The sequence below is a fragment of the Vidua macroura genome, chromosome 6 (assembly GCF_024509145.1).
Source record: "Vidua macroura isolate BioBank_ID:100142 chromosome 6, ASM2450914v1, whole genome shotgun sequence".
Classification (NCBI taxonomy): domain Eukaryota; kingdom Metazoa; phylum Chordata; class Aves; order Passeriformes; family Viduidae; genus Vidua; species Vidua macroura.
The window spans coordinates 45,650,243-45,674,489 of NC_071576.1; the positions used below are offsets into that span (position 1 = coordinate 45,650,243).

The 24,247-nt window shown below is 46.0% G+C and overlaps 1 long non-coding RNA gene across 1 annotated transcript in view; it reads right to left on the bottom strand.

The window, feature by feature from the left end:
* Positions 1 to 24,247, bottom strand: part of LOC128808821 (uncharacterized) — a 99,908-nt gene that overhangs the window by 65,466 nt on the left and 10,195 nt on the right. The window contains exon 5 of the long non-coding RNA XR_008437544.1: positions 6,304 to 6,414. This is a non-coding gene — a long non-coding RNA (uncharacterized LOC128808821). The remainder of the gene's footprint in view (positions 1 to 6,303; positions 6,415 to 24,247) is intronic.

The window sequence follows — 24,247 nt, forward strand, 5'->3', positions numbered from 1 at the left end:
CACCCTCCCTGTAATCCCATAGCCTTGGGAGGAACCCTCTTTCTGACTCACAGCAGACACTTCTTTTTCTCTTCTCTCTCCTTTTCCCCTGCATAGTTTGCTGACTAACATTCAGAAAAGGGCTTTTACCTCCCAGAAGACAGGCAGGGCATTTCCCAAGGGCTGCCAGCTGAAAGTATGGGATAGCTTCCATTCCTGTCTCAACAACTGGTGACAAGGTATGGGTGTGTGGGGATAGGGTGGAAATCACTGGAATGCCACAGCTGTTCTTCAGACAGTGCAGCAAGCTCTCACAGGCTGTGCCTGGGAGGCACACACAGGCACACATGCTGAGATCTAGGACCTGACCAACACCTCACAGGGCCACCGAGAGGTTCTCCCCAGATCATAACTTTCATGGTACCCTCAAGGGCAACACTGTCCATCCTCTTCCCAGCTCTGCTGGCCAATTTTCTCCCTGGCTTTGGGAGAGACACAAAAAGGCTAGATCACCACTTGCCTTGCTCAAAGGCACTGGTCCCTCACCTAAAGGTAAGCCCAGATAATCCTTCACCATGCTCTTAGAGTTGTCTGGAAGCAAAAGAGCCACATGCTATGTCTATGTCCTGCTTTTTGACATCTTGCCAGATCTGCTCTTGTTCTTATGTCCTTCTACATTTCCCTGAAAGGAATTGTCATTATGCAAGACAAAGGGGCTGTAGGAAAAGCCAGCACACTCATTTTAAAAGGCAAGAGCAAAATCTTTAAGGTGTTGGGTTTTTTGGTAATTACTCCAAACTCCCCTTTGTATGAACTCTGAGTCAGAGCCTCCCTACTTCACATTGCTGAAGTCAGGGACCTTCTTCATCCTCCAGAAACTGTGCAGATTGCTCCCCACACCAGTTGGGAAACTTGCCCAATTGAGTGGATAAAAACTCCGCAAGGGTAGACCTGTCACAAAGCAGGGGATCTCACAGAGTTTTATAGCCAAGCTCCACCATGACTGTCACAGAGGAGGTCACTGTCCTGAAGGTCACCCCTTGATTCTGTTCTATCCAGAGCATGCGATGAGCTGGAGGCAGAAGGAAATCTCTACCCATTCCTGCAGGGGCTTAATCCCAATCCCTGCACTACCCTACTAGAGGGGCACAGGCTGCAAACGAGAGGCTGTCGGGAGAGGACTCCCCAGCCACACAGTGTGGGCATCTGTACCGCAGGGAGGCTGTTCCTCCTCAACAACAACCACCAAAAAAAAAAAAAAAAAAAAAAGGTAATTTTTCTTCTCTCCCCACTCCTCCCTCCTTCCAGAAAGTCTTGATTTCATCCCACTGTGGAACAAAAACAAATGCTCTAAACCACAACATTTTTCACAAACCAGAATTTCTTGCAGTCTGGCCAGCCTTGGTGGATCAATACCAGGCATTTCTTTCCTCCTCTGCTCTGGCCTTTCCCTTCCAGCCTCCTCCCCCCCAGCCCACTCACCAAGGGAATAAGGGAGCCAGAGGTGTCAAATGGAGGAATCAGGAACACTCCAGCTTGGTTTTAAAAGGGACAGAAAAAACACTGGCGTCAGCCAGAGTACCAGGGCAGGCGCTGAGACCTTGTTTTGGATTTTGCAGAGACTATCCCTGGGGAGAGCTGTCTTTTTTTCTTTTTTTTTTTTAATGCATGGTTTTGTTTGCAAGTTAAAAGTCTTGGGATTTGCAGTCTTTGAAGCATGGTCAGCCTGCCAGATGGAATTAGTCAGTGCCTTTCTGTTGGAAATCCCAGGCAGATGAAGCAGGACGGAAGGACAGCGTTATTCTCATTGATCAGGAAACCCCCTGCGTTGACACCCACAAATTCAGTCAGAGAGCTCCACAGGACCCAAAAAGCAGGCAAGACTGAAGGCAGGAAGGCAAGCAGAGGCCCAAAACTTTCATGTGCATAGATCAGTGTGGCACCACTGAAGGCAGTGGCCCCCAAGCAGATTTACACTGCTCAAGATCCAGCCCAGATGTTTCTGCTGGTCCTTGCCTGAAGCAGTAAGATGTCAGCAGAGTTTCCTTTACTTAAAAGTGGTGCAGAGTTTGGCTGTCATGGCCTCTGACTCACACCATCTTTCCATTTCTTCCCACCATGGCCTGTTTCAAATCTTCCTATTTGTGCACTCTTCACAGTGAGCACTCTCACTCCCAGGTGAGCAGTCTCCTTCTGCCATATTCCACAGTGCGCTTTTGCCTTCCTTCACACACACCCTCAATCTCACATCTGACCCAAGAACCCAAGTGTCATATTTGGCATTTTACCAATCTCTTTTCTCCTCTCCTATTTGTCTCTTTCCCGAGCCCACCATTTGAGTGGGGCTCAACTATTCAACCACCAAGTCTCTTTCCTGAGCTCCCCGTGTCTCTGCTAAAAGCTTTGAGTCATTCCTCAGGCATACTGCTTACAAAATTACACTTGAAGAACATGCACTTATTTCCATGCCATCTAAAACACCACCCAAGAGGAGAGTTAGTACCGCTTGTTCCAAACATGAAATGTATGGATGACAGCCCATCACAAAAATATCAATGAATGTGGGAAGAGTTCATGAGTGGTAGACTGGAACTGACAGTATCCTTGCAAGAGAGACCAGAGCTAATCACTCACCAGCTGGGACCTCAGCTTCATTTCTCACAAGGTCTGGAAGGGGCAGAGAGGCTTGCCGTGGTGTTGGTGCACAGCAGTGCTGGCAAAGCAACCATGCAGACAAATACATAGAGACTGCACTTTTCACCTTTGAACTCTCCAAATCTCCCAGCAACACAATGGTTACACCATCAGGATGGTCCAAGAAGCACATCACCTAAGTAACCACAGTGCTCAAATACTTGAGGAATGGATGGATCTCTATGACTGAGGGATGGATTTCAGTGATGGGTCTCTGAGCAAGGTCTTTTTTAACAAGAAAGGGGCAGTATCTCAAGAGCAACAGTCATGAGGCAACTAGCATATGCAACTTATTACTGGTTTTATAATAAGCAAATGAACAACCAAAATCAAGGCCAGTTTTTGAAACCTTTTTCAAAAGCCTTGCAACTTCTCTACTATCACACGAGCAGCAGCCAGTCTGTGGGATAAATGCTGGCTACCTGCAATGATGAACATCTTCCTTCCAGCTCCTATCACCCTCTGTACCAGGTCCTCTGAAATCCACGGTACATCTACAGAGTAACACTGCCTTGTGGTGATTAAATGCAGCTCCAGTCACCTGAACATTCACATCCCAAAGTCACCTGCACGACAGGAAGGTAAAAAACAATGCCAAAGAGCTGGAGCCAACTCACAGCCATTGCCAGCACTGTTCATGGTACTGGTGAACACCACCAAAAAAACAGGACCAGTCAAAGCAAACAAAACTTATTTCCAGCACTCAGAATACATGGCAACTTGACAGCTCAATCCACCTTTTTCCATCATGTCTATCCATGAGCCCAAGCTGCTGCTTCTTCAATTCCTTGCTCCACATGGTGCCTTCTCTGGGCCCCTGCTGTGCCACTGCTGGAGCCTGATTTGTTCTGCATCTTTAAATTCTGATTCAGAGCACAGACAACTGTCTTAGAAAACCTCAATCTCCAAAAACACCAAAGCAGATCTCCAAAGGAAGCAACAGTGTGCAGCTGTCACCTGGGCTATTTGTTACTACAAGAGTAAGCACTGAAGCTTGCTCAGCTGAGCAAGAAATGCATGCTTGGGGTGGGTAGAGCAGAAGTTGGACTCCTACCTTTTGGTTGCATTCTGGCTGCTCAGAAAGACATGCCACTGCAGAGCACAGCATTTGGCTTTCACCCACCTCACACCTTCCATCTAACCCTGCAGCCTCCCAAACAGCCTGGTCCCACCCATACAAGGATTCACAGAAGCACAGAAGGAGTAAGGCTGGAGGGACCACAGGGGATCTTGTGGTCCTACCTCCCTGCTCAAGCAGGATCAGCCCAGAGCACATTCCACAGGATTGTGTCCAGATGGTTCTTGAGTATCTCCAGGGAGGAGGACTCCTCAACCTCTCTGGGAAATCTCTTCCAGTGCTCAGTCACTTGCACAGTAAAGAAGTTCTTCCTCATATTCAGGTGGATCTTCCAGTGCATCAGTTTCTGCCCATTGCTTGGCACCACTGAGAAGAGCCTGGTTCCATTCTCTTAACACCCTCTCTTCAGATATTTACAGACATTGATGAAGTCCCCACTCAGTCATCTCTTCTCAAGAGTGATCTGGCCCAGCTCTCTCAGACCTCACTCACAGGAGAGATGCTCCAGACCCTTAACCATCTTTACAGTCCTCCATTGGACCCATTCCAGGAGCTCCATCTCTCTCTTGTACTGGGGAGCCCAGAGCTCAGTACGCCAGGTGAGCCTTCACCAGGGCTCAGCAGAGGGACAGGATCACCTTCCTGACCTGCTGTCAATGCTTTTCCTAATGCTCCCCAGGATACCATTGGCCTTCTTGGCCACAAGGACACACTGATGGCTCATGGACAGCTTGTTGTCCAAGCAGGACTCCCAAGAGTCCTTTCTCCACTGCAGTAGAGAAAGCCACACCTAGGCAGGGCCTGCCCTTGCCAACCTGCAGAGGGGCCCACATGGGCTTTGTTTCATTGCTGCAAACAGAAGGGGACACAAAACAGGAGTGGTGTAATTTACTGGAGGTCTGGCCCCATTATCTACTGCTTTGTGCATATTTAAGGGATGCTATGAAACAGCCAACATGGCCCACAGCTGGGCAGAACATGAGTAACCCTAGTTTAGAGGAAGAGGCAACAAAAGAAGTTAAGAGATGTCTGAAACCAGGAAAACAGGCTTGTTTATGAAGCCAAAAAAGAGAGTGCAGCATATTCCAAGACCAAGGGAATTTTTCTCGCAACATTACTTTGCCTTGGCTACCTGGCCACTCTCACATAAACAATGGAGACACACCAAGAAAGTAAGGAGACTTCACAGAGGTTATAAAAATATCACTTGTGTAATTAGACTGAATCAAAACTCATGACTTTCTGGTTGGAAGGAATGCGTGTGTTTCCCCTCTTGTTTCTTTTTCTCCTCTTTTCGGTTTTTTTTCCTCATAAAAATCTAGATAAACAAAAGCCCTAGGATATTGGATGGTTCCTTGCATATTGTTTTAAAAGCAGAAACAACAACAACAGCAACCACTGTGGCGAGGAGGAGAGTCTGCGATTGACGCTGTGCAGCCCCTGTTTTTCTCCGCGTGCAGGAACTCTTCTCACCCTTGCTCTGCCCCGCACAATGCCCATCCATGTGTCCTGTCCCAGGACAGGATGAGGCACCTTCCCGTCGTTATGTGCCTTCCCACTCTTCCCTCAGCCACAGCAGCACTCTGTCAACGGTCACTTATATAACCAAGTGTGGTAAATTGGATTTACATTCCTCCCTCTCTCCTCGGCTTCACGGGCAGTTCACTGACTGCCTCCTTACAGACAGATAACTGTAAACAGAAGAGGGGAAAAACACCCCTCTAGACACCCTTGCCTGCCATGACTAGTTCATTAATTCTGCAAGGCAGGGACTTCCCACTGCCATGCACAAGGAGCCCACAAGGCTGCGAGACACCACCTGGAAGATCACCCCCACACATTCTCATTCACTATAGCCACCAATATTCACCCACTTTCTAAAATGCTTTGGATAAAAAGCATGAGTGTTGCCAGCTTTCAGCTTCAAAAATGTTGTGTGTGGCCCTAGAACAGAATGATATAGGCTTCAAAATAATAAGACTTAACCAACCTGTTGAGGAAGATGAAATAGCAAAGCCCTATAAATATGATGGCCTGGCAAAAGAATCAGAGAATACAGATATTGAGATGAAAACAAGGTTTGAAATACCAAACCTTAATCACTGAGCATCTCGAAAACAATAATACAGCCAAGCTGGAAGCAATCCCCCTTTCTGATGATCTAAAAGGTCAAATTGAATGTTCTGTATCACCCCCCAATGTATGGTTCATCCCACACCTGTAACCCTCCCCTGAAGTATCAGGTATCTGTAACCCCATTGGCCCAAGTCCTGTCCCAGCCCACCTTGAAGCCCCCTGATAAGGTGTGGCCGAGGGACCGGACGCTCTCTTGGACCTTCCTCCTGGGACGCTCACCTGGGACCCTCTCTCTCTCTCTCTCTCTCTCTCTCTCCCCCCCGCTCTCCCTGGGCCTGCCACAAGTTGCGGCTAGCAACTCTAAGCAGGGCCCTTCATCCTTTACAATAAACCATATGTTCTAAAGACTGGGCTTCAGAGATCCTTCACCACCACCCATCCAAACTGTCCTGGAGCCCAGCAGTCCCCGCACCAACCCAAAAGTATTTGGAGTATTTTTCATCTGTTTTCTTATTTGGACCCTCGAGGCTTCATATTTTCAAGTGAAGTTGTTTTCTTCCAGGATCAAGAGAGCTGGAAATGCTAGTCTGAAAAAATAAAAATAAATAGAAAGCTGAGAATCTCATTCAGCCTCTTGATTCCAAGAGCTCAAATAAAGACCACAAGTCTCAAATAAAATCCACAAACACCATAAGCTTCACAATGATATTCAACAAGGGATGCCAGTGTTTAGAAGCATGAAATGATAATTCCCACCTCACTGGATCTGGTTCTATTTTCTTTTTCTCACCTCAAATTCAATGACTGATTTTCTGTTCCTGTAGGGACTCTATTTCCAGACAAACAAATCAATTTCTTCCCATACATCAGAGGGTGTAATACTATCTATCTGCTAATTGCTTTTGAAATTCTTTAGTCCTTGATGCTTCATGAAAACAAACAACTCAACAGAAGAAAAAACCCAAGTAATGGTCTTAATGAGAAGCTGCATCAAGAGTTCTACATTTATCCTTTCTGTTAGTTTACTACTGTTCAATCAGCTCTTGTGTGCCCCTAGGCTGTTCTCTCCTGAGCCAACAGAAGATGGATATAGGGCCAGGGGACAGGAGGGCAAACTCCTAGGAAACAGAGACCCTGAGCGGGAGAAACATCAAGCTCTTCTGAGCCTCCCAACCTTCAGGGGGTCAGAACAAGACCAAGACAGCGGTTTTAGCAGGAAGCTTCATGGCTCCCAGCACTGCCCAAAAGATTTATTTTTTCTTTTCTCTTTTTTTTTTTTTTTTTTTTGGCCAACTATCATAGATAAGGAGGAAAAGAAAACACAAAACAATTTAGAGCAACAAACTTCCTTTTTTTATCTCCTGTCATCAGAGTAGCCAAAGTTGCCTCTTAGAAAACGGTTTAGAAAAATGGTGATCCCTGCCTCCTTTTTACATTTGCTGTAAACACACTCTAAAATCATGCTATATTCCATTGGGGCACATTTGGCAGTATACAGATAAAGGACCTCCACTGAGAGGGACATAGAGGCACACATTGCAGTTGGGTGACTGTATGTAGACATATCATCACTGCCTTCTAGAGGCGAACCAAGAAGAGATAGCAGTGTGACACACTGTTGCCAACTATGCAAATTCAAGCAGCTTCAACTGCTCTCAAAAGGTGTTGATCCAGAGAAAACATGAAATAGAAGTCAATGGATCTGAGTGGAAAATATAGCAGTCAAATAGGCTGCTCCAATAACACCACCTCTACCCACAGGTATGTTTGAAGGGGATGGGGAGTGAAGGGGAAAAGAGAGAAGGTTCTGTACTGAAGATCTGAGAAGTTTGGGCTTGTTGGGGGATGAGGTTTTTTCCTGCAGAAATCCCTACCACTACTAGGGAGCTGTGTGAGTCCCAGAATGCAGGAGGCTGAGATGGAAATATCCTTCATGAACTGCTACAAGCAGCCAGAGGGTCTTTCATAAATCACTGCAAGCTCAAATTGGGGTCATTAACATATAAAAAGCTCATGCCCCAATAATTACTGAATGCTCATGGCAGAGCTGTGATGAGTAAAGCCATGCAGCATCACACTCCACTACTGGTTATCTATGCCCACCAATCCCCAGCATCCTGCCAAGGGGTAACCCTCTGGATAAAAGTCATGTGCAAAAACTTACTCCACAAACAAATCTTAGGGCTAAAAACTTAGTTTACAGGCTCTCTTACTCCAGGGAGCAAGAAAATCAGTTTTGTAACCAGCAGAAGTCACCCTCTTTCTAATATCTTCACACACATGCACAGAGATATCCACACCAAGCCAGACACCCCCCAGCACACGCCATGTGTTTGCATTAAGACATCCAGAAAACAACTCTGCAACAACCTCCGGGATCCATCAGCCAGCAGAGATGGCCGAGACACTTTGCAAGAAGAAAAGCTCTGCTTGTGCAGCAAGGAAGCACAGCTGCTGTGGCAATGGCATTTTAGCAGGTCAGATCCGAGTCTGGAAAGCAACATTTCATCTTGACTCATCCCTGCCTGGAGGGTTAGCAGTTCAAAAGAGGCCTGGTAGCACAAGGCTGCAGTAGTTGTGCAGCACATCTGCTCCATTATCTCAACACATGGACAGCTCCCACTAGTATGATCCACCCCTTATTTTTACATCCACCAAAATACATTGAATTCCTTCCTTCCCCCTCAGAAATCCAGTGCTAGCCTAGCTCACCACCTTCTTGTTGGACAGCTCAGTCACTCCAAAGTCATCCCGCCAATGCTGGTGAGAGATGAAACCAGATCCTGGAGCTCCACAGCCGAAAGCTGGTCCCCCTCCAGGTCCCTAAGAAATCCTTTGTGGTCGCAGGGACGTCACTGCTGAGGTGGGACCTACCTCAGACTGAGGAGGCTGCCTCTGGTTGTTATTAGCTGTACCAAGGATTCGAAGGACACGGAGGCATCAAGCCAGCTTCTACTCCAAAATGCAGAGATCCTACATTTGCAGAACATGCATCTGGCCTTCATTAATGCTTAAATGGTCCAACGTGGAATCTGAATGGGGGGCAGGGAGGGAGCTCACACTCCATACTGAACAAGGGACATTCAAGCAACAGGATGTTTGGCTTTGAAGATGTTTCTGATCAGGCAGTGTCTTATCCAACAAGCTTGTGCTGCAGCATCAGCAGGACTGTGCATGGCCCTGGGTGCTTGTGTGGGACAGATAGCCTTCAGCAAGGGCTTGGCCTCAAAGTTTATCAAGGTGGTCATCACACACCTTAGGATGGTAGCCAGGGGGGCAAGGCCAAGCAAGGAGATTGGAAATTCAGCCATGAAAAGGTGATGAGATGGTATTTTACCCTGACAAAAGGAGAAACTGGACTCAAACATATTGCCAAACCTTGAAGGGCAGATCTCAGAGCAGGGGGCAGGCTGGAGAAATGAGGTGTCAACATTCATGCTTTCCCCTCCATATGGCTGGAGGCCCGACCATCTTTTCCCTAAGGACCTGAGAATAAACAGATAATTAAACAAACCTACTACAAAGATCTATGTTTCCTCCAAGAGGGAAGAGCACCCCTTGTGTGGAAGACACAGGGGTGGCAGATTGAAGGAGAGTTTCAGTCTGGCTCACAAAGTCCATCTGTGAGCGTGGCTATGAGTGTACATGGAAGAGTGATTCAGCACGTATGAATATCTAGATAGGTGGGTCGCTGAGCACACAGCTGAGCATGCTTGTGTGGGCAGCACAGCACATGGCAGAATATCAGGACACAAGCAGCCTGTGGATAAACAAGTGTGTCAGAAGTGAAAGGACACAGCAAAGCAGGGGACATTTTTGAAGGAAGAAGTCAAGAACTGTGCCAACTTCTGTCTTCCATTAAATCTGGAACATTCCCTCACTTCACTGTGGCACAGCAGCCTACAGGGAGAAGCAGGCAATAGCCTGTATCTCGTTGGTGGCATCAGATGGTGAGACTTTCGCTGATTTGGTGCTCAGAAATGAGGCAGACCTTGGGTTGACCTGACCTCTAAATGAGCAGAATGGGAACTGCGGGAAATTACAGTGTAAACAGGAAGGTACGAGATAAATAAGAGATGGGGAGCAAAGACATCCATTTAAAGTGGCAGCTGCTTTTTAGCTTCATTTCACCTCTTCTCCTCAGCTAGAAATCAAGGCTCTCCCCCTTTTCTGCTCACCTGTCAGAACAGCATACACTTACTACTTACAGCTCTTTCCTAGCTGATGCAAAGCTTGCTTCACACCCCATGCTTCACAACACCATGGCTGAGGTTGTCCAGGAAACTGGGGAAAAAATGTCTACATGTTGTCTCCAATAACTTGAAGAAGAAGAACTGGGTACAAGGTTTCCAGCTAGCTCCTTTCTTGGGAGAGCCAGAGCTGTTATATGCAACACAACAACGTTCAGTGGTCTCCCCTCCCACCTCCTCCAGTCAAGGTTGTGGTAGATGCTGGAAAATCATGTGATATAAGATGAGGCCTCCTCCTAAGCATTTAGGGCAGTCAAAGGGAACAAAATACATCAGAGAGGAGTGATCAACTCCAAGTGATGTAGTGTAATGGAACAGAGGGAAGAAGTGGGAATAAGTTCTCTTCTAGCTCCATCCAAGGTTAGGTGTCTCTAGGAACTGAACCTTGCTCAGCATCTGTCCAACCTCAACTTCTGCAAGCTGCAATCTGTGCCTTTTAAGGTGGTCTCAGAAGAGACCATGCCTTTAGTTTCTGCATGCCTTTAGTTTCTGCAGCCTCATGCAGCTCCAATTTTAAGCCGCTTTTAATGTAGCAAATCTACATTTAGATATTAGACATCCAGAGTTCTGTGTTCCCACTTCCAGGTCACAAACTCACTTTTCCCATTCTGATGGCCTAACAACCTGTAAAAAAGGATTGGGGAACCTTCTGGTCAGCCTAAGCATTTTTGTTTTCTCTTCAGAACTGGATGTTCCTTGTCTAGAATGAGATTTTCGCCCTGCAATTTCTGATCACTATTGCTGGCAACCACCTTTCTGTTTGCTCAGCTCTCCCCTTATCCCTTCTATTAGGGAAGCGGCAGAAGGCTGTGCCCTACATTTCCAGGGCAAAATACAGAACTGTCACAGGACACTGTAGAAGGGATCAACCTCATTTATCTGGAAAGGAAAAAAAAAATATAAGCCAAACCCAACCAACTCAGCCCTGTTACAGAAACCCAGTTAAGTACACAAGCTAAACAAAACACAATTAGGTTTCCTTTGGCCAGCCTGGAACATATGGTATTCATCAGCCAGTCGTGTTCCTCTCTCAGTTCTGGCAGGAGATAGCTAACTTGTTCCAAGCACTGAGAAAGCTCCTGGAAAGTCAGCATGCTGAGCAAACTTTTGGAGGGAGGCTAGCTGGGGATATAATAGCTCACACAGACACAGATTTGACAGTGTTTCTTCCACATTGTTCAGTGCAGCTCTAGGTTACAGTGCCTCTGGCTTTAGTACATTCCTGATTCACATTGTTCCCAGTGGCATTGCATCTCTACACCCTCATTTGCTAAGCACACACACACAATTTTGGGGTTGAGGGCTCCTATCAAGTAGGAGAACAAAGGTGCGGAAGGAAGAGAGGTTCCTGTGGATTTGGGCTCATAAAGATATCCTTAAAGGACAAATTGCTTCCATAAACAGCACAGCAAGACCTTTTTTACAGTACCTTTCCAATGCAGGCCAAAAATGGCCACTGCCATCCCAGAATGGATTGATGAGCAGTTCCTCAGCAAGAAAACGACAATAAATACTGTGGTGTCACAGAGATTGGTGGCTGCAGAAAGGAATAGCCTCTGAATTTGGTCATCAACCAGAGAACTGCTTGAGGAGTCTGGCTCTGTGCTAGGCATAGTCTGCTCTGCTTCAGTTCACAAAGCAGTTAGCAAAGAGCTGATTCACAGAGAAATGAGCCCATGTTCTAATACAAGGAACTGGAAAGTGTGCTGCAGTACAGTAATATCTGCAAAACAACTACCACAGCAAAATCAGTTATGTTTATGGGAAAAGGAAGCTGATAGAGGACCATTGATTTATTCTAGTTTTGGACTGGAAGTGAGCATAGTGCTTCCCACTGCACAGTCTAGGCCTGCATGAGAGTTTCAGCTGCTTTTTGTATCCTCATAGCTTAGCCTCATCATTGCCAGAGCTGGTCTGATACCTCTTGCATAGGTTTGCTTGGTCTGCTGGAGGCCTTTTGTCAGCAAGGAAGCCAATTTATTCCCTCCAGTGCAGTTACAAGCCAGCACTGCCTCCAAGTTTCTGCACTACTTTTTATCTTCCCTTACACACTTGACTGTATATCTGTTTCTCCCCTGTCCCTGTGGATGGACAGCCTGGTTAGCTCAGGCTAGTTTACTTCAGGCAGTGAAAAAGTGGGAAATATGGTTGTAAAGTAGAGCAAGAGGATTTCTTCTGATCATTTGTGTGCTCTTTGGCCCACCTGTTTGCTGCCAGAGTCTGGCTTCCTCCCTCATTTACCTGCTAGGCACAGCCCTTCTTGTTCCTTCATTGCAGAAGACCAAGGTACTTCAGCTCCCTAATACACAGCTTTTCAGTGGCATTCTTGCCACATCAGTAGCACTTCAGAATTGCATGAGGGTTTTTTACATGCTCATTGTAACCCTATACTCTTTGTAGCAGGAGGTATTCCCTCACTTCCATTTCCACCTTTTGCCATCTAAGATCTGGCTTAGGCAATAAGCTTCTGTATGTCCTCACTGCATTCAGCATTGACCCACTTGTCAAGTTTACTGGAAATGAATGGGAAAGGATATTCCACCCTTTTGCGTTGCTCTTACAAACCAGCCACACTTGCCAAGTTCACCACTTATGTGCTGGGGCACATCAAGGACTGAAGTGCTTGCAGAAAACTTTTGCATCTGTTTCTCTTAGAGGACTGCTTAGCCCCACCACATTCAGAAATTTTGCTGGAACTCACAGCTCCAATGTGGCATTTCATTAGGATTATGCATGTGCCCTCACCTCTGGCCTGACAGACATGTTGCTCTTGCTCTACATTAATAACAACAGGAGCAATTCTCTAGCACCCTGCTCACAATCACTTCTGGCACAAGCCTCACCAATGCAGCCAGACAAGCCACCTGCCCTTTGTAGGTGGGGACTAGTTGAGTTTTGGTCTCAGGAGCTGAAGAATCTACTGCAGCTTCATCCTTCAAGAACATCATCTATCACCCCTTTAGGAGCTCTGTGGAATGAAGCAACAGTGCATCACCATCCCCTCCTCACAGCAAGGAGACAAGTGTGGCTGGCTTTTGTTCTTATCCACATCACAGACTTCAGTGGGGCCTGGTCACTGAGGGCCATTCATCTCTTTTGCTCTCAGGTCCTGCTCATCAATACCCTACTGGGCTTTCCCCACCCATCATTACTGGCAATTTCATCTCTGTCCCTTGCTGGGCACTTCCTCCCCTTGCCTTTGAATCAGAGGGTTTTTTCCCCTTCCTCAAAGGAGCTTGTAACATTTACTGCATGATATTGGAATATTTGGACTGAACTGAATCACAGTTCAACAAAATTAGACTGGTTTCAGCTTCCTCACAGTAGGAAACTGGTCATACTGCAGCTGTTTGTTTTCCTGTTTAAACCATCCCATCTTCCTAAGACTCTGTCCTCAGTGGCAGAGGAGCTGCATGGCTTCTGAAACAGGAGATGGCAGGTGCCAAAGGTCATTTACAAAGCCATTAAAAGCAAGAGGAGACTTCACAATGTTTCCATCAGTAAGCAGAGTTACAGCATTTGGCTCCTTTCTGCAGTCTCCCAGTATCTCTCATTAACACGGGTTCACTACTGCTCCTCTGGGAGCCAAGTGAAATTTCTCTGGCCTCCAGGATGGAGCTTTCTAATGCAAACCTGATGCAATGTCCCTGCACGCCCTGTTCCAAGGCCACATGACTTCACCAGCGCCACAGCAGACCGCAGCACCCCCTCGCTGTGCTACTTTCAGCACCATAGGACTCCTTGTGTTATTTAGGTTATCTCACATGCTGGAAAGTATCACACAGTATTTTACAGGTCTTCAAAACTGTCCAACAGATAAACAATGAAACCACACATACAAAGAGATCTCAAAGGGCACCATTATGTTGCCTAAGCCTGTGCTGACAGCTTTCAACCTGCCATGCATCCAGAATTCCTCCCCTTCCCTGTTAGTTCATTGAAGCCACACAATTTTACATGAAAGAGCATGGTGCCAAATATTCAGGGCTGCCCAGCACAGGTTACTCATTGGCATGATCCAGATAGGCACAGCAGACAAGCTGCTCTTTCATGCAGCAGTGAGGGGAGCTCTCAAAAATGGACATGTGCAAACATATGCCTCGTTTGTTTTCTTGTACTGGCATTATTCAGTAGTACCTGCTACGAGGGAAGCACTCCTGTGCTGTGAAAACACCTAAGCATGAACATTACTTTTATGTACATGAACAGAAGAACTTGAGAGCCTGTGTTAGCCACTTGTAAATGAGTGTGCCCACCTCGTTTGAAAAGCTGGCACAGCATGCAAGTAAATGTAAGCATAATAAAAAAATAATAGGAAACAGACAGGCAATAGAATTAAGAGCAGCAGCCAGCTGGGATCTTCTAACCAGTGACATCAAGGGATTGCTGAGGTAATATACTGATGGGTTTTAAATTAACTGTAACCACTCAGGGAAAAGATCTAGGCGTCACTGCAGACAGCTCAATGAAAACATCTGCTCTGTGCACAGATGCCATCAGGAAAAATAGAACCAAAAAATGTTAGGTTGATTAGGATAAAGAACAATACCAAAAACGTTATAAATGCCACCACATAAATCAATGACACATTCACACTTTGAGAATGAGCTGAAGCCTGTTCACCCATTTCAGAGCAGGGATAACAGGAACAGAGGCCAGAGAAGGAAGCCAAAAAATTGTTAGAGACACAGAAAGGTTTCCAAGGTTGTTATGGGAAAGATCAAGGTCCAAATGGTTCAATAGCTTGCTTTAGAAGTGTATAAAATGATAAAATGATGACTGAGACAGGGCAAATGGGAAAACCTTCACTTTCTTATGCTAAATAAAAGGTGGCCACCTAAAAACACTCCACCATTCTTGCAACAGGAAAAACACCATTCTTGCAACAGGAAAAAAAAAGCCCATCAATATTTTGCAGATTACCCAGTTAACACATGGAGCTCAATGCCACAAGATGTCTGAGAGTTAAGCTCTCACCACACTGCCATCACAAAACAGTGAATGAAACGTGTAGGATACACACGTTTCTTCACATCCTGACTGAAGTGCCTGGGCAGGCACTGAACTCCTGGGCTAGGAAGAGACAGTGAAACCAATGGCAATGAAGAAAGCCAGGGAGGAACTTGATACTAGCAGGAATGCAAGGAGAAGTTTAAGGAAAAAAAGGTGAATGGGAGATAAAGTTCATGTAATAATCTGGAAAAAGGTTAAGGGAGGTGTTTTGTGGGATTTCATCTTTCAGTCTCCAAGTGATAGAGGGGAAATTTTTTTAAGGTACTACTAGGCCATGTCAGAGCATATGCTCCAGTCCTCTGATGAAAGGAAAAGTCAAAGATGCTGATCACTGGTAAATGTTTATAGCTGCAGCCAGCAGGGCTGCAGACAGAGCAGCCAAGCCATGAAGAGCTGTCCCATTCAAGCCTGTGCTCCAAACACCAACATCCTGGTCCATCCCCAAGTACTGCGTTCCCTTTGCAACCCAGTTCACCATTCAAACTTCAAAAATAAACATCTGAATATCTTGCAGATGGAGAATTTCAGGAGCATTGAGTGTTTTCAGTCTACGGTTTGATTTAGGCTGGCACAGAGAGACCAGCTGCAGTGGTGCACATTTTGAGCAGCATGAGGAAATAATATTTTTTCCTATGTTATCCACTGTGCCTCCAGCTCAGCCATCCTGGAGTCTCAGAGTCTAAGTGTATCTAGTATGTGCAGAGCTGAGAGGTTTTCCGCCACACAGGGGCTAATGACAGCACAAAGCCTCATCAGGTGCCTGCAGCTCAGCAAATGCACATCACTGAGCCCAGTCTGAGAAGGTACTTAACTACGAGGGCTAGCAAACATCTTCAGACGGTATGTTTGTTATGAGGGTCATCCTGATCTGCACATGGCTCTGATTTCCTTTTGAAGAGCAAGCAGATGGACAAGGACAGCAGAAATGCACCCTTATTGCCACTGAAATAGAGCAATTTTTCCTTCATGTTCAGGGATTTCACTCAAGTTCTCCTCAGCTGCAGTACAAGAGCAGTTGGGGTGGTAACATGAACACATGGGAAGCATTAAAGCACAACCTCACAGCACTTGGGCCCATGCAGGCTACTCATATGTTATAGGGTCGCATGCTCCTCTGTCCATCAATGGTCCCATGGGATGCCCACTGCAGGGCTTTCCTCTGCTTATGCAGGCCTGGCACTGGGGTTTTTCACTCTACTGTGCATGACTGGTGGTGTGGATGCCTAGCCAGGCACGGGCCTAAACTGGAAATGTGACATCAGGCAAGCAATCACACTGATTTATGGTAGTGGATGTACCAGCACATCGAGCAGCAGTCCTAGTCCTGAAATTAGACCATCCATTCCCAAAGGCATGGCCCTTGTCACTCTTTAGCATTGGAATCAGCAGATGGGTCAGAATTTGCCCTATAGTCCTGGGGCAGTAGGACATTATTTCTGTCTTTCCCTCCCAAGGGTTCCCCTCCACCTACCCTTCTCCCAGGAAGCACGGTAAGCATCACAACCAGAAATAAAATCAACAATGATGCAAAACACACAAATGTAGCCATGGCTACTCACACAACCTTTGACATCAGCTGCCTGTTCCTAATGGGAAGCAGGAGCCCCAGCACATATCACTGATTGCTCCAGCTGCTTTTCTCCACACCTCCTACTCCAAATCCCACCCGCCCTCCTTCCCCACCCAGTGGGGAACCCCACCACCTACATACCGTGCACACAACATAATAAAGCAACAGCGTACAGTGTTAAGCAAGGCTTTTATGTGCAGCCAACATTTCAAAAGGCACAGTACATGCTGTATGCTCAGTGCCGTCAGACTCCAAGACTGGATTCTCCAGTGTTTTAGGAAAAAGGTAAGGCAGGAGGAGAGTGTGAGAGGGGGGAACAGACCAAGCTTTGTGGAATTCTTTTTAAGAATGTACGCGTGACTGTATAAAAGGGCATTTTTTTCCTGACCTCAAAGAGACAATATTATTTCACACAGACCTGTTTCCAAGAGCTGCCAAGCTATTTCTACATAAAGCAGTGCCTGGTTGAGGCAGTGACTGTGAAGGGGAAACCCTCTCTCCAAGTACGACATGGAAATTCCTTGACCTCAGCTGCAAAGCCAATCAACACGTGTGCAATGGGCCAATGAAAAAGAAATTAAAATACAAGAGTGGGCAACAGATGAGGGCAGGTGTGTAAGGGAAAAGGCAAAGCCTGCTTTTTCCAGTCAAAAGGCCTGACAAAAAACAAACAGGGACATGCCAGGCTGGGAAGAAGAGGAAAGAAAGAAAGGGCGAAACCAAGAGCACTGAGACATTGGTTAGAAAAGCAAAGATGTAAAATGCCAGGCAAACAGGTTCTGAATCATATTCTAAAGCCTGAAAGTAGAAAGGCAGGGCAAACAGGCATGGAAGGCAGAAATAAATATTTATTTTAGGCCATGTTATTGTTTGCTGTGCTTCATGGAAAAGTTTGGGTGTTCACGATGAGCCCAGACAGAGCCAAATAAGTTCATCAGTCACACCAAGTAGTGACTACACCACAGACCTGCACCCTACTCTAAAGCTGTGTTTGCTTCCTCCAGGCCATTGGAGAAAACACCTCCAGAGTGAAACCATTTTTCCTGACTGACATTAAGGACACACCAGCATTCTGTCTCCAGCAAAAGTCCCACAAACAAGTCACCACTGGATAAAGAGCTGAACAGCAACAACTGACCCATGTCAGCTTTCAAGTCAAGGGAGACAGAGCCCTTTAGTATCTTTCTTGGAGAGCTGGATAGCTAGAATTAAAGCATCTGAGCCCTAGAAAACACTTGTGATCAGGGCTGAACCCTTTAGGATAGGCAAAGCAGCATTCCCCCCACATCAGAAAACCAATGTGTACCCCAACCCCTCCATGGCTCCGCAATGGCATTAATAATGCTTCACAGTCAGGTGTGAACGTGAGCTCACAGCACTCCAGTAACACACCAGATGCACAGCCTACTCTCACCATAGAATAGATGTCAGTCAGAAGGGATCTCCCACTGCCAGAATAATTTGTCTTTTTCATGGCCTGCTCTCAGGTTAACAGCAGGAAAGATGACTGGAAAGTCTGGGCCACAGACCTTCCAAGCAACCTGCATGAAGCAGAACAGCAAACACAAGTACTAGTGGCATCTATAGGTCAGTTTAAGTGCACACACAAGGACGGGGATGCACAGCTTTTTCAGGGCCATGAACCTCTTCTAAGATCAGCCATGGATACAAGCCACAGCTACAAGCCTTGTTACAACAGCACCTGTATTTAGGGGAAGTGCGAGCAGTCCATACACTTTCATCCTTTTCAGAGTCCCAAGAAACTCCATTTAACAAAAAACATTCGCTCCTTACAGCAAGATTGACATGCACTGAAGGCAACAATTTTGCTGGTGCTTAGATACTCTGCATTAAAGAGAAAAGCAATTAGATCCAAGTGAGACCTGTGCTCCAAGACCTAAAACTGGGTCATAACCCACTCCATCCTCACTTAGTTCTCAGAGACCCCAAACTGCTGTAGTTTCAGTACCTGCTGGGTTTTCCCAGTCAAAGACAAGCCTCTGGAAAACAAGAGTGGCATCCAAGGAACTTGATTTTTACTGAATCTCCAACATGGGTTTCTTTGCACACAACACCAGTTTGGGACATATGGCCTTTCCTATTAGACATCTAGAGGAATCATGGGTACCAATCCAGTCTCTCCTCTTCTCCCCTGGTCACCTGCCCCTCTCTTGCTAACGTCAGATTTTCCAGGGTCCCCCAGTGCTCGTGGTCTAGGACAGAAATGTATTTATTAGGCCAAAATGAACAGAGTGTGCATGGATTAGAAAATGAGTCCAGTCTGTTCAACTGGGGTTGGGCAAGCTTGTTTTGCCTGATTTCAGAGGCCATTCAAACATTGTGGGTTTGAACATTACTGCATTAGTATTTCACTTAGGAAAAACTGGGGAAAAAAAAAAAGAAATATGAAGAGAAAGGGAAAAATCCAGTGGAAAGACAAATAGTGTATAACATATATGGGGTCCCCACTTCTGCCAGCATAGACCCTCTAAGCCCTAATACATTGCACAGGCTTCCCGTCAGCTAGAAGTTCCTCTGGTATACACAAAAAAAAAAAAAAAAAAAAAAAAACAAAAAAAAACAAAAAAACCCTAAAAAACCTTGAATCACCATAAAGAGATGGAACAGGTCAAAAGAAATGGATATACATGCCAACTACAGCTGATCATAAACTCTGACCTGTCTTCATTTAGACTTTGAAATCAAGATCATGTAGATCAAGAAGAGAGAACTAATTTGCAAAGCTCCAGACCACTTTGGGTGAATCACTACAGCCTTCTGCATCAACAGGACATGCTGCAAACCCTGCACAGCTCCTGCAGTTGGTTCATTAGCTTTCTCCCTCCCTTAGCTGCACCTGGCTGCGTGTAGGACTCCCAACAACTCGGCTTTCTAGAGATAATTAGCAGTGGTCATTTTACATCCCTCTGAGGACAGGACCCCCTGACAGGTGACATTATATTAGGGCTCATCAACTAAAGAACAAGTCCTTCAGGTTCAAGAGCTAACCCTGAGAGGACTGCTGGTCTCTTCCCAAACTTCATTTCAACAGCAGCAGAGGGGAAAGGTGTGAGACATCCTTAGTGCAGGGAGTAAAAGCAAGCAGAGGACATAAAATGAAAGAGAAAATTTGGCACCAGGGAAGAAACTTAAGGTACTGAATGAACAAGGCAGCAAGGCTTTCTTTACCAATCTGACCCCTTTAAACCACCTCCTCTATCAGTTGTCTCCATTTCAAATGCAAAAAACGCACAAGCAATCAAGTGGAAACCAAACTACCTAGACTAACCTACCTCCAGAGGCATTGTCTCCAAATCCTGAAAGCTGATTTAGGTGAAAACAGAGACAAGAAACAAAGAAGTGGGATCCTGGCAATGGACATTGCTTACCTGCATGTGAGCAAGATCCAACAGCAGAGAGCATAGCCTGACTGGGAAGTTCTCCCAGCACCCTGCAACCCTCATCCTGAGATCTGCCAGCCCCACAGAACTCACTCAGGTGATTAACTCCACCTAAAACACCATTCCTTCCTCTTCCCCCTTCTCCATCAAGCACTTTAAAGCCCCACACCTGTGTTGTGGTGGGTTCATCCTCTGCTCCCATTTACACCTGGGCTACAGTCCTCCTCATTAGCAGGTCCCATAAGCTGCACTAATGAGCAAGAAGTTGTGTTTGTATCAAGAAACAACACACAAGGTACCACCATCATGTTGGGCCATCTTTTCACCCTGCCTCTGGGCCCCTTGTGCCTAGAGAATACTCTTAAGATAAGCACAATTGCACAGATATCAACAGGACTGCCCCAGCCCTGCTCTTGCCTGCAGTGCAGAGGAAGATGCTGTGAGCCCTATATGGCAATGACCCCACACAGGAGGAATCCCTTTTCTTCTCCATAACATCTCTGACTTCCCCCACACCTAATCTATATTTTTTTTTCGGCCCATGTATACTTTCCAGCTCATTTCCTCTTGCTGTTCTCATTTCCTGCTCCTAGGAGGTGAGCACATGCATTTCTCAATTACCAGCCAAAGAAGGAGAGAGGGAGAAAGCAATCTTATGGAAACAGATGAAGTCACGCCTGTATAAGGCCACATGATAGCTTGTGCTCACAGAGCCATGATCCAGACATTGCTGCCCCCCAACCCTGGCAGGGCAGGCAGCCTATCCCAGATTCCCAGTCCACAGCTGAAGTTGTTCTCCTTGTGCCAAGGGAAGATGCTCCACCAACACACAAGGGAGCGCAGAGCATGTTTGTCTCGCTGGCTTTTCCCTCTCGTCCCCCCTCCACCCCTGCTTTCGATCCTACTACCCTTTTGTCCACCTCCAGCAATCCCCATGGATCTTTGACTCATTCACAGCATGCCACTGAGTCAATAGCGAGCCCACAGACCATGTGCAAGGCTCCCAGCACTGTGTGCTCTGCCTACGGCTATGCGGACGCTGGAGAAGTTACACCAGGGAAATCTAAAGGCAATTAAAAGTATAATACAAGTGGTTGTTTAGAAAAGGTGGTGGGGAGGAGAGAATAAAATTAAAATGAATAAAGGAATGTTTTAATGAGTGCAGCAGTGAAAGTGGGATTAGAGATGCCTGAATGGCATCTCTATATTTCCCGTATGGAAGAGAGGGCCACCCAGCGCAACTAGAGCTGACAAAAAAAAATTAGCTGGGCCTCAGGCTCAGAGAAACATTTGGCTAGAAAGGAAAGAAGGTAATTGCTGCAAATGTAGACTAATTCAGGAAGCAGCCAGCCCTACACGCGGCCGGTTTTTGTGCTGTTAGAGTGCTATGGACACTTTGTGAGTGCTGGCTTGAGGGATGGAAAAAAGGACAGGGAAATAGTAGGGAGAAACAAATCAAAACAAGACAGAACACAACAAATTTCTCCTTTCCACAGTTCACATGTGCTTAGTGTTTTTCTTCCCTCGTCTCTCGCTCTCCAAGGACAGTTAGGATCTGCTAGGGGTCCTACTCAGCCTTGCCTTCACCAGTCTGTCTGATGGCCATGGAGGGAGCCATCTCAGTGGCTCCCAAAGCATGGACCATATCCCTCCCTTTCCCCTGCCCCAGGAGAGGAGCGGGCTGGAAGGTGAGGCGCAGGGCACGGAGGATGTGTTTACTCTCAAAACACCCCTGTGAGGTGGGGAAGTCATAGCCTCATCTGACAGATGAGGAACAGAGGCAAAGTGAGATTAAAGGATTAGCCCAAGGTCACACAGGAAAAGTTTGTAGCAGAAGTGGAAATTAAACCCAGGTCTTTCAGTCCAGAATCAGTGCCTTAAGCGCAAGACCAAACTTTCCTAGAGTTGGTCAACCTTTTATATTTGATAGTTTCATTTCAAATAGAAAAACAGTTTATTTTCTAAATACAAGTTTTCATAGAAAAGGGAGATGGAGGAGCTCATTTCCTGGAGGCAGGAGTTGCTCAAGATCTTATTTATTTCTATTTAACTTAATTTCTTTTAGTTTTTAGCATTTCTGATGGCCAAAAAAAAAAAATGCTGCAGAAATTTCAAAGCACAGGAACACATTTCTTTATGTTAATAATTCATCATGGAAAATATTTTCCACTTTCCAGCCAGTTTTGCCCTTCCTCTCTTTGCCTTACCAGGTTTTTAATACCTTTTTATTATTATTTTTTCATAGCCTCAACTAGCTTAGAAAGCCCACATCTAAACAGAGGCCTTTGTTGGACAACACTACCATCACTAAAACCCTGTGGCTCGGAAAGGTACTTTACAAATGAATACAGGCAACAAGTCCATGCCTGGACATATGTAAGCTGCAGAACAAATCTTGAGTTAGACCCCAGCTGCTGCTGACTCTGCTCATCCAGTCCCTGCCCAGACCATGCCTCCCTCTGCTTCTGGCTCTGAAACTCCCTATTTTCTTCCTTTTTATTGTGCTGCCAACTCCAATCCTTCCAAAACACATCTTCCTTTTGGCTCTGAAAGCCCCTTGGCAGGGGAAGGCAGTCCCACGCCTCCTCACACATGGGCCAGCTGAAGTCTGTGGAGGAGCATCTATTTGTCCACAGTCAACTAGAAGACCATCAGGAGAGCTGGGGAAAGTAAATGGGTTTCATTAATACAGAGCCTTTCTCCATTTAAACATGAGAAATCCAGCCCTCACAGAGGCCCCTAGGAATTTATCATCACTGTCCAAAAGGGGAGGTTTTCCACCCTGAGACACTCAACAACAAGAAAGCTACATGAAGCAAACATGACCTGAGGCTGGCATATTTAAAGGTGACTTAAGGACCCAGACATTCAATTCCCATGAAAACAAATGAGAATCAGTTGGCAGAAAAGGGCTGTTTTATATTCATGCCAACCAAACGGTTAAAATTAATTACAACTGGTAAAGCATTCTGAAGAAAATGTGGAACACTTATATAAAAGCTGAGTGTTGCTCAGAAACAAAGATCTCTTTTCCTGTAATTGTGTTTAATGATCTCTGAAGAACAAGCAGACAATCCACAAGGATGACTACCACCATCACATATGTTCCTGTGACAATGAGGGAATTAGGCTGAAACAAAGACTAATATGCTATCCTTACAAGGCAGTTTTCATTTCTTGTCTAGCTCCCTCTTTATTTAAATACTTACTTACACGAGCAGGCAAACTCTGTGCATCAATGATGAGGTATTCCACCAGCAGAAAAGAAAAAGTTTTATGACTGGTATCAGTCCAGTTTGCCCTGAAGATCTCTAAACACTCACCTACCACTCAAAGAGATTTCAGTCTCCTCTCTCACTCCCAGCTGAGTTGTGTCTGGTCCACAGTATTCACTACTCTCCTCTGAGCTGGGAAAGGCCAACCTAAGAGCAGAGCTCCAGCAGCATTTTGAGGACAGGTCCTGGATCATTTAACTGACCTTCATGCACAGAAAACTCAGCTTTGAGCTCCTTTTTGACTTGTTTCAGTCCCGAGGAAGGACTGTTTGTCCCCTCTGGGACAAGTTCTTTGAGACTGGCTGACTTCTGCAGCAGTCCAGAGCACCCTGCACTGCCAAATTAAGGGCTCACTCACAAATTTGGACTCACCTCTGTCGGTACAGATAACCAGAGCAGCATAGACCAGTGTGCTCTATCCAAAAGATGTTCAAGACCACCTGGATATTTTTGCGTCTGGGCTGTGACTGCACCCTCTTTTTTTTTCACTGCTTCCCTCCATTATTACCTTAGTTAACAGTGGGTAAGAAAGTAAATTTACCTGTAAGTCCATGTGCTTACACATAGGTAGCACAAGAGCAGGGTTCTTTGGCAGCTCAGTTGATTTGTTGTGGTTTGTCCCATTTGGTCAATGTTTGTCAGCTTCCTGAGGACATGCCCACAGGGAAGAGGTGCAGAGAGGCCTGAACACACCCACAGGAACGCCTGGAAGCTTTGGGTGCAACTGGTCCAGGCAGATGCTAATGAGCTGGTCTTCATTCTATTTTACAGGTCAGGTCTGAATCCAGGACAGAAATACCCAGATAAAAACTTCTCTAGACTGGAGCTAACATTATACAGGCAGAATGTGGTTTTCACTTCTTTGTCGCAACTTCTGGGTAAGGTGAAGCGAATTCCTGGAAACTGAAGGG